This window comes from Ctenocephalides felis, unplaced genomic scaffold (assembly GCF_003426905.1).
Source record: "Ctenocephalides felis isolate EL2017-DRISC unplaced genomic scaffold, ASM342690v1 CF-g0.4_SCAFFOLD_01886, whole genome shotgun sequence".
Lineage (NCBI taxonomy): Eukaryota > Metazoa > Arthropoda > Insecta > Siphonaptera > Pulicidae > Ctenocephalides > Ctenocephalides felis.
The window spans coordinates 128796292-128808264 of NW_020538040.1; positions in this window are offsets into that span (position 1 = coordinate 128796292).

Sequence of the window (11973 nt, forward strand, 5' to 3'; positions counted from 1 at the left end):
TAAGTCCGGAAGCATAGCACCTGTACATCATTTCTAGTAATGGTCGTGGATTCCTTAAATCTTTTGGTACCACTAATGATTGAACATGTCTTTGATAAGTAGATCCAGATGCATTATGTCTATTTGCAACTAAAATAATAAATTACATATATTAAATTATTCGAGTATGATAACCATAAAAATAACTGCATTATAAATATTGAGTATTGATCTTACGAGATCTGTTCTTTTTTGATGGAAGAAATGTGTCAAACGACTGGGATCTTTGGGTAATATATCAAATTCTCCTGCATAACTTTCACGATAAAATTCTTCCCCAGCCTCTCCCAGCCTTGTGCCCTATTGCCACGTTTCCCTGTCTTTATCAGCAGACATGACTGATCTAAAATTACATTGAACAAAATAAAAACATATTGTAAATTTAGTGTAAAAACAATATATAAAATGATATTGATTTCCATACGAATTATTTTAGCTTTGTATACTTTTAACATATGTAATATCAATAATTATTTGGTAGAGGTGTCATCAATGAAAACTCGAAATAATATTCCTAATATAAATTAACTAATGTGAGAAAATGAGTTATATGTAAATAATAGGATATTTGAATGAGCCATAGCACACAGATATAATATTTAGTCTATTCTTAATGTTTTTGTGACATTGTTATAAGTTAAAATTTAAATATCACTAAAGCAAAATTTTCATAACTTATAAAAAATGCGATAGTGTTATTAACACAATGATATGAGTTCAAATAAAAGTCATCAATCCAAAATACGATGTCAGTATTTAGATTAAATCTTACATTCTATGTAATGTATTACCAGAAATTACTCCAGTTGTATAAATATAACAAGAAAGTTTATTGAGTGAAACGATTTATTTTTACTTTATGCCGCAATGTATCGACTGTATACATTTCACGACAGATTAATCGCTGAGTAAACATAATCACGTAAACAGGATTTTCAATAGCCATTTGCACTGTTTTAAATATGTGCATTGCAGAATTCTCACAGTAATCACCAAAATATTATGAGGAAAACTCTATCAAACATTGATGATGCTTATAAAGTGACCACTAGCATTTGACATTTGACATTTTGCAGTTCCAGTAGTACTAGCCAAGAATAATCACTTCCATATCACTTCACCACTCTTTCTCTCGATTTTTGGCGCAAAATTTGAAATAAAACTAGTGGTATGTATGGCATCGTGCCTTAAGGCAAATTGCTGGAAATTCCCTTACCGTAACAATGTTCGAGTAAATAAATACTGTAACATTGTCTATTATTTATAAGAATTATATAAACTGAATTGCAAAGTTGAAAATATTTGTTTAAAGTATATTAGAACTTATATATATACATTATTTTCATATCTCAGTCAGGCAGAGTTGCCTGGTATGAGAGATTATGAAAACAGTTTTCATATAATATATACATTTCATTTCTATAATAATATATTTCATTATATAATATCTATATCTAACTAAAACTAAAATATCTTTTATATCACTCTTCAGTCTTCTTTGTCTTCAATTTCCTTATAGTGTTTTTTTATTTTTCTTTTAAATTTATCGTCATCTTTGGTCATCTTAATATTGTTTGGCAATTCGTTATATATTTTGCTGGCACTTCATATGACATTTTCTCTGAAATTCTTCTTTCTATTGTGTTCAATGTGAAAATTGTTGTGTTGTCTAGTGTAGTGTTCATGTATATCTTGATTTGTGTCTATTGTTGCGCTTGTTTTAATTCGGTTAAATTTCATTTTGTGTATTAGTTTGCATTTCTCTATTTTAATTATGTTATTTAGTGAAAGATTATTTGTTTCTCTCTGTAAGTATTTGGTGGGTGTTAGATGTGGAAAATTGTATGCTATTTTGGTGGCTTTATTCATTATTATCTGTATGTCATTTAAGTTAGCTTTAGTTGTTTGGCTCCATGTTGTTATTCCATATAAAATTATAAGTAATATTTGCGTTTTAAGAATTAGTATTTTATTTTTTTTGCCGAAAGAGTGGATCCTTTTCAATGCCCCTGTTAATGTTCCTATTTTTCTTTTTATTTTGTTTATATGTTCTGTCCATGTCAATTTTTCATTTATTATCAGTCCTAAGTATTTTATGCTTTCCACTTCTTCTATTTCTCTATTATTTACTTTAATATTTAGTTTAGTGTTCTCGGTATTTTTTTTATGTTTGAAATATATGTATTTTGTTTTATTGATGTTAATTCTTAGTTTATTTTCAATTAGCTAGTCGGTGTATGTTTTCATGTCCGTGTTTATTGTATCTTCGAGCCTTTTTTTGTCCTTATCTGCATATACTATGGCAGTATCGTCTGCATATAGTATGTATCTGCCCTTTAATTTTACATCTTTTAGGTTGTTGGTATATAGCAGATATAATAAAGGTCCTAAAAACAGAACCTTGTGGGACTCCACAAGTTATGCTACGTCCCCCACTTGTAAAATTTCCCACCTTCGTCTTTACCACCCTTTCCACGAGAAAATCTTTAATTATGCTGTAATACAAACCTACTACACCCAAATCTATTAATTTATTGAGCAATATGCCATGATCCACAGTGTCAAAAGCTTTTTGTAAGTCAATAAAAATTGCAGCTGTATGCATATTTTCCTCAAGGTGCTGACTGATGGTATTAGTCAAATCTATTAGGGCACCTTGAGTATTTGATGAAGGGAGGAAACCATATTGATGTTTATCTATTTTTTGAATGAGTAAATTTAGTAGTCTTTCTTTAATTATTTTTTCATATATTTTGGAGAATGTATTAGTTATTGTAATTGGTCTGTAATTATTCGGATCTGTTTTGTTTCCTGTTTTAAAAATTGGTTTTATTGTGGCTGTTTTGAGGCACGAAGGAAAAGTACCCCTTTTTATGCAGTTATTGATTAAAAAAGTGAGTAGAGGAGCTATTTGATAAATTATTTTTTTCATAATTCTTGCTGTTATTTTATCTTCTCCAGGTGCAGCGTTGTTTTTCAGGTTTTCCACAATTTTTATTATTTCTTTTTCATTTGTTAATTCAAAATTTTGTTTTTTGTTTTCAGGTCTAGATATTGATGATATGTAGTTGCATTGATCTAGTTTTTCTTGTTGTTTTGTTCCTATTTCAGCAAAATGCTTATTGAGATACTCCGCAATGTTTTCCTTTTCCGTAAGAAATATGTTTTTATCTTGATGTTTAATTTTTTTAATACTGTCTTTATATTCATTTTTATTATTTTCCCCCCTTAATGATTTGTTTATTAGCTCCCAGATTTTCCGAGGATCATTTTCACATTTTTGTGTTTCTTCTAGATAGTACTGTCTTTTTGCTTTGTAGATCATATTTTTTATATCTTTTTTTATATTATTATATTTTATTTTTATTATATTATACTTGTTTACTTCATTCGGATTGCATTTCTTCATATCAATGTAAAATTTGTTTCTATATTTTATTAGTTTTGTAATTTCTTCTGTTATCCAAGTATTTTCTCTTGCTCTCAGTGTTTCTTTGATTTTATTTTCATTTGCTGCTTCTTGTATAATTGAAATTAAGTCCTCTAGTGTGTTAACTGTTTTAGAGTTTAATTTACAAGCTATTGTGTTTTCTAGTCCTTCTAGTCTTATGCTGTATCTGGTTATTTTGTGCATTTTGGGTTTTATTTTTGGTGTATTTTGTACATATATTGATAGCATTTTGTGGTCGGATAGTTCTGTGTCTCTTAATTCTATTTTTATATTTTTTGAAGTAAAACTTCTTTAGGCGCGATATGGGCGTAAAAATTTCTTTAGGCGCGACACGGGTGTAAATCCGTACAAATGCAACGAAAACGCCAACGTGAAGTTGAGCACTACGACGCTAGAGGCGCAGATGTCGCGAGTCGCGATCCACTCCCGTCATGTCATGCGTAAGTCGAACGCTAAACCCTATATGAACTTGCATTAATTGAATCACGTTTTTTATGTTATGTCCTCATGGAATAAGACTTTTCTTAGAGAATAAATGTGTCACATTTGTTTGTTTAGTCGAAATAAAATTGAGCTTTTGCATTAATATGTAACCATGGATGTGACCAGGCTTCACCACTTCACTCCGCAGTCGAATAGACAGTCATCCGAATGTACTAGGCACGATGGGGAGAAAAAATGCAAACAATCAGCAGGCAAGGTTATGGCTTCAGTTTTATGGGATTTGCAAGTAATGATCTTTATCAATAATCTTGAAAAAACTAGACCATCAACAGTAATTATTAAATAACGTTAATGTAGCATTAAAAAATTGTAATTGAAAAAATGGTCCTATTTAAAAAAGAAAATCAGTGCTGCTCCATCAGGACAACGCACCAAGTCATAAATCCGTGAAAACAGTGGCAAAAAAACATGAATTCGACTTCGAATTGCTTAATCATTCGCTATATTTTCTAAATCTGTTCCCCAGCGACTACATCCTGCTCTCAGATCTCAAAAGGATGCTCGCTATGAACAAATTTTTGCCAAATGATGGGATGATATTCGAATTTTGTGGCAGAGTACAAATCGTACTACAAAAATAGTTTCGAAAAGTTCAAAGTCTACTATAATCGGTATATCGTCTTTGAAGAAAACTATATTATATGGCCAAAAACTATTTTCCTAAAACAACAGATTTTAAAATATTCTTGAAATATCATTTAATAACTATAAAAATAAACAAAAACTATAGAAAATTTTATATAAAATGCGCTTTGAAATTTTATCTGCATAATAGAATACGAGTACATATCGAATACTAGCATTACAATTCATTTTTGTATTATAATATGATTCTTAAAATGTATTTCTTAAAATATTCAATACTTTTTTAGCATCGATACTTTTTTCATACTTGGTATCCTTACTTTATTTCGACAGTTCTAACACTAGGTACATGTAAAAATAGAGACAACCCTTTTCAACAACTGTAATTATCAGAAAATTGTAAATAAAGTTTTTAATCAATTGTTTATTTATTAACAAATAACTCACTTATGCATTTATCATTTATTTCTTATATCAGCTGTTATTTAAAAACTGTTTGTCTTTATGCATTCTGCAATATTATACACAATTATATAATTCATTAACGTTATAATACTTACTGTCCTCTGATTCTTAACCAACTATCGTTTAATGTTCCTAGGTTATCTTTGCGTTCACAATTATTTTTCAATTATTCTACTCCTAAATCTAATTCTCTCTTAAATTCGCCTATCCTACTAACGTCCTCTAATTTTAGCTTAATTATTAATGACATTGATATTCAGAACACCTAACTTAATCAAATAATCTCTATCTGCTCAAGTTAAACTTTTTATTTCTTTTCAAATATCTTTTATTATTTTATCCTATTTTTTTAATTTAATAATATTGTTACATTGTGTATTATACAATTTTGTGTTTTTAAGTGCAATATGTATTATACTATGTATTGTTATATATCCATATTATATGTATAATAATTGTATTTTTAACTTCCCGTAGGGTAAGTTATAGTAATCGCAAAAAAATCGAAAATGAAAATTTTTATATATCTTTACGTTTCAGAGGTTCCTTAACATTTTGGCATACCTTAGAAAAAATGGATGTATGTGTGTGTGTGTGTGTGTGTGTGTGTGTAAGTGTGTGTGTGTGTGTATGTATGTATGTGTGTGTATGTATGTGCGGATACAAATTTTCGTCGACGATTTCGGAAACACGGATCAACCGATTTTAATAATTCAAAAAACATTCGATTCGTATTGATAAGGAGACGTGCTGATTAGTTTTTGGCGAAGGCAGGTCCAGCCGTTCTAAAGATACGGGGCAAAAAGTGCCGAAAACGGTAACTCAGTTTTTAAGAGAACGGAGCGTCCGATTTTAATAATTCAAAAAACATTTGACTTGTATTGACAAGATGAAGAATTGATCAAATTTTCATAAAGGCAGGTCTAGCGGTTTCGGAGATCTAACAAAAAAAGTAAAAAAAATGCCATTTGGCGGTCAAAAATGATCATTAGACATATGCACATCAAATTATCAGATATTTTATAGAGATTTTAACAATAAGTATAAATTTTGTTTGCATTCCTATGGGTTCCGTACCAATATTTATTCGTTAGACGGCGACGCGGCGCTTACGCGCTTTGACATTTTGTCTTTATACAGTTAAAGCAGTACGATTGCTTTGAAAAAAGATCTTCAAAAATATGCCAAAATAAAGAAAACATTATTTTTTCCAAAAAAAAATTAAAAAAAAAAAAAAACAAAATAGATTTTTTTTTGAAAAAATTTTTTTTTCAAAAAAAAGTAATTTTTTGTTTAATTTATAGTTTCTCAAAAATCTTATTTTTTTGAAGTAAATTTGTTTTAAAAATGTCAATCGTTTTTAAAAAAATAATAATTTTTGGTACGGGAAGTTCCAGCAATTTGCCTTAAGGCACGATGCCTTAATTGCCTTAAGACAGAATTCCACTTACAGCTAGTTAAGCCTATTTTTAAATATATGAAATAAATAAATAAAATAATTTCTTAGAAGAACTTGGTACGCTGAAAACTCAATAGAAAGTAGAAATAAATATCCGGTAAAGTGTCATACGATTTTTCTGATTGTGAGATATTATTAGGTCCTATATTGATTTTAATCATGCTTTTATAAAATCAAGTAGGCTTAATACTTGAAAAATAACACATATCTTGATCGGTACATCAAAAATTATAAAGGTAAAAGTGCCTTCGAGCCTATTTTTCTTTCCAAACCCCGGATTGGGGTTGTTAAGGAAGCATCTATTAGAATGTATTTCTCTTTTTTTCAAAATTGTACAGTCTTTTTATTTTATTTTAATAAACTTTAAAATTAGTACGCAAGATCCTTCAGAAAGCAGAGTAATTCCCGGGCAGGCGCCTGGCAAAAAATTCAAAATGTTACCATATCAAGAAATAGATATGCAGACAAGCAGTGCACTAAAAAATAATTATGATGCTCACTCGGACCGGACAGATATGGATTCCAATAGGGAGATTGAGGGATACGTGAAGGTGACACGCCGAAAGAAGGCAAAAAATGACAAGGAATCTGAGAAACCCACTATTAGACCGGAGCCATCTACTTCAGGCGTCCGAACCGTGTCATCCAAGAACGGCACCACAAAAGAGACAAAAACCTCGCCGTTAATTTTAAATGACATTTCAATTTAAAAACAATAAAATATCTATAAGAAACGTCTAAAATCAATTTTAAATACAAATACCTCAATAATTATTTAGACAAATTCTTTACTGGCACCGCAAAAGAACATAAAAAATAAAAAAAAACGGTAAGGGACTGCAATTATCAATTTTATACCTACACGATCAAAGAAGAAATACCAAAGAAAATTACCAAATCCTGTCTACATTCATGGATTACAGAGGCAGAGCTCCATAAGATCTTCTGTCGAAAGGGATTAAAGCCAGGCAAGTAGTGCAGATAAAGCGGAAAACCTCAGGTGGTGGTCAATATAAGTTGCCTATATATATTGCTCTCCTCGATAAAGACCAAAACATGTTGAAGCTAAGGTTTATAATCAACATTGGTGAGCACATATTCTCCTCTAAGCCTATAGGCCGCAGAATAGAGCGTTGCAGTGCCATAAATGCTCAATTTCGAACACACATCCTATACCTGCGACTTAAATTACAGGTGTATAAAGTGCCTCAATGTGCACGCGCCAGGCGCATGCCAGAAATTTCCACATGAGACACCGATGTGCGTGAATTGCTCGAGCGAACATCCGGCCAACTGCACGAAATGCAGTGTACTTCTTAACTACAAAGAGAAGAAGGAAAGTGACGGTCTCAAGAGATGACAAACACACAGGCCAGCACCAACACCAGTGTCGCTGACAAAAAGCTTCTTGTCCGCTTTGAGTCCCACCAACATTGGCCCCAATTCTAAATCCGCGTATCCTAAACTCCCTATCAATCAACGGTTTATCCTGTACCATTACCATAATTACCACCGAAACAGTCTGCACTATCACCGATACGACCTACAGCATCACCAATCCGGCCTGCTTGCAGCCAGCCAGATCCAATCCTGAATATACCGGCAGAACTCTTTTCTGCTATGAGTGAAATCAAGAACCACCTGGCCACTTTTTAGAGATATCTTTACAGACAACATACGACACACGATACCCATCGAGATCAACACTGATATTGAGGAGGCTGTGACACATCTGATAGACATAAATTCGACATCAGCTAACAAACTACCCAAACAAATATTTCTAAAAATTAAACTAAAAAATCATACAAAGAAACTGTAGCAACGCACTGGTGACAGACTACTAAAAGAACACTTAAACAGACGGACAAAAATGATTTCGAATGAGATACGTGACCACCGGAATGAAACTTGGACTAACACACTAGAAAACATTAACACTGACCAATACAAAATTTGGCAGACCGCTAAAAGACTGACGCAAAAAACAAAACTCATTCCGTCACTTAAATTAGTTGACAACAACTGTGTCATGACACCAACAGACAATTGGCAACAAACTTTGAAAACATTCACAAACAAAATGCCAACATGTCAAACGGAGACGTACACGAATTATACTGAACAATTGAACGACAAAGATTTACGACGTAAAGATTCTGCCACAGTTTCCGAAATAAAAATATTAATCAGAAAACTTCCGAATAAAAAAGCACCCGGACCAGACGAACTACAAAATATCATATTGAAACAACTGCCAACAAGCGCTTACATGATCCTTACACGACTAGTAAACCGTAATGGCCAAGGGCTATTTACCTGCTTTGTGGAAAACTTTAAATACATTTTTCAATCAGCGCAAAATTACAGACCAAACAGCCTCCTCAATACAATGAAAAAAGTGACTGAAAAGATACTGCTCAAACAAATAAACAGACACATCAGACGTAACAAAATCATTACAGACTCACAGTACGGATTTAAAGAACAGCTCTCTATGTTACACTCACTCACACAACTCATAGAAAACACCGTAGTCAACTTCAATAGACGATACCATACTCGATTGGTGTTGCTCAACTCGACGGACTGATACATAAACTTATAATCATAAATTTTCCTCCCTACATCACAAAAGTACTTCATTCATATCTCACAGACCGCAATTTCACTGTTCAAATAGACAACATACCCTCGATGATTAAAACAGTGACGGCGGGAAAACCTCAAGAGTCAATTCTACATTCAGAACATTTCCACCGACGCCAATACAACACTACTAACTTTCGCAGACGACACTGCCATATTTAAATAATCAAGATCACCCAGACTATTAATTACAAAAATACAGAGACAAATAGATACATTGATAGTTTACAAAAAGCAGTAAGTCCACTACACTAACTGACTTGGAAAAATTAAAAGTAATAAGCCACAAAGTTAAATGATCCAAGGTTGTCAAATACCTTGGTGTGACCTTGGACCATAGACTCAGATTTACGAAACATACCAACATAAAAATCGGACAGGCTGAGATGATAAATTTACTGAGACCTATTTTGAACCACAACAGCCCGCTGAGCGTGAAGAATAAGCGGTCACTATATTTGACTTTAATAAGACCGATACTGTTGTACGCCGCTCCAGCATGGAACGCCACAGCAAAGACTAACCGACGGAGACAACAAACAGTACACAACAAATCTTTACGATTAGTACTCAACAAATCATGGGACCCACTGACGAGATACTATTACTGTACAAAATATATACATAAACAGACTGACGTACTAACAATACTCGAACAAATAAAAAAACTCATTGGAAATTTTTACCAGAAATGTAGTGATCACCCCAATAATGACATCCAAGCTCACCAATATACACCAGAAATGGTTTGGTATGGCAAACACGCCATGCCAAACTATTGCCTAATCGATCCCTAGCAGCAAATGATACTTGGCTTGTCACTCAGATTTTTTACAGCGAATAAATCTCTCGTATACTTTTTGTTTTTTATGTAATTATTTATTATTATAAATATTGTTGTGGGATTTTTTTTGGGAAATTTTCTTTTCCTCCTTTTTTGTCACAATTATGCCATAATTTTTATATTCTAAATTTATTCATGTTTTTCAACAACAGATCTGACGGATACTATACCTGCGGCTAAATATCCAAACGAACATAAAAAAATGTTATGTTTAATGTTTATATAACAATTTTATATATTGAGATGTATCTTCTTTGAATAAAATAATTTTGCAAGAAATGAATATCATTGCATCAAAGTATAAAAACGAAATTTTATCACTTAGGGTAGTTAGGGGCTTTTCGCAGCAGGAGTAAGTAGTAACAGGCGTTACTCAAGAGGATCTGAGTGGTGATATTCAAATGTTACTTTGTTTTGATTGGACATGTAAACTATTCTGTTGTAATAGCTACTGTATCGCAGGACGACGCGGTATACAAAAGTAGGCAGCTGCGTCATTTTTTAGAGGTAGTATAAAATTGTACTATTATAAAATTTTGTTTTGCGTTATTATTAAAATATAATAATAAATTTTACATATTTTACATGTTTATTTTATTTCAAATTTATCAACCTACGATCATGTGTAACAATTTTTGCGGTTGTTAAATTGTAGTTAATATAGTTATCTTGATTATTTCTTCATATAGAAATACCTTGGGACTAGTTGTTACTTGTATGTAGTAAATCTTATACAAATTCAAGTGAAAAAGATTGGATGTTTGCAATGATTGAGGTTTGCAATTATGATAAGAACTTCCATTAGAGGAGGCAATATATATTTTACTTGTATTAGTTATAGTTTACGTAGAATTATTAAAAAAAATACTTAGAAACAAGTCAATTTATGAAAATAAGCAAATCATAAATTATCAGAGGTATTGTTGTCATTATTTTGTCATCATTACTACTTACTGCCCCAAAAGATGCTATAACTAGCCCCAAACACAGAGTAAGCTAAAAACCGCACTTTTTCTAGAATATTATTAATTGTGATATAATGAACAAGATTCGGTAGAAAAATAGTTACTGCATCCATCCATTTTTATTTCGTAGAAATATAATCAATGATTCAAATAGATATATTGATTTAGAAAAAACTGTTACAAGCTCCTAGTTTTCCTACTAGTAATAGAAGTTTTAAATTTCATAAAACCATAAAATTAATATTTCTTTATACAATCTAGATGATTGCTAAGAAGAATCATTATTAATTTTTACTAGAATATCGTTTTCGTGCTTCAATATGAAGTTATTACTAATTAAATTTACTTGATAATTTAAAGATGTGATTAATACAACAAGTTTCTACTGTGAGAGTGGATTAACAATAAATAAACAATTTGATTTGATTAGTTATAAAATTTGATTAATTGACTATGAAATTATTTCAGTATTATTGACATAATTTCAATTTTGGCTTTGATTTGGTTAACGAACAATTATAATGTTTCTAATTTCAAGTTTTTTTCAAAATATAAAAGATGCCATTTATTACTAGTTCTTGCACTTATTAACTTCCCGAAGAGAAGTAAGTTATAGTACTCGCAAAAAATCAAAAATATTTTTAACTTCCCGTAGGGCAATTTATAGTAATCGCAAAAAAATCGAAAATGAAAATTTTTGCATTTCTCGACGTTTCAAAGGTTTCTGAATATTTTGGCATACCTTAGAAAAAATGGATGTATGTGTGTGCGTATGTGCGTGTGTGTAGGTATGCGCGGATACAAATTTTCGTCGACGATTTCGGGAACACCGATCAACCGATTTGAATAATTCAAAGAACATTCGATTCGTATTGATAAGGAGACGTGCTGATTAGTTTTTGGCGAAGGCAGGTCTAACCGTTCCGAAGATACGGGGCAAAAAGTGCCAAAAACGGTAGCTCAGTTTTTAAGAGAACGGAGAGTCCGATTTTAATAATTCGAAAAACATTTC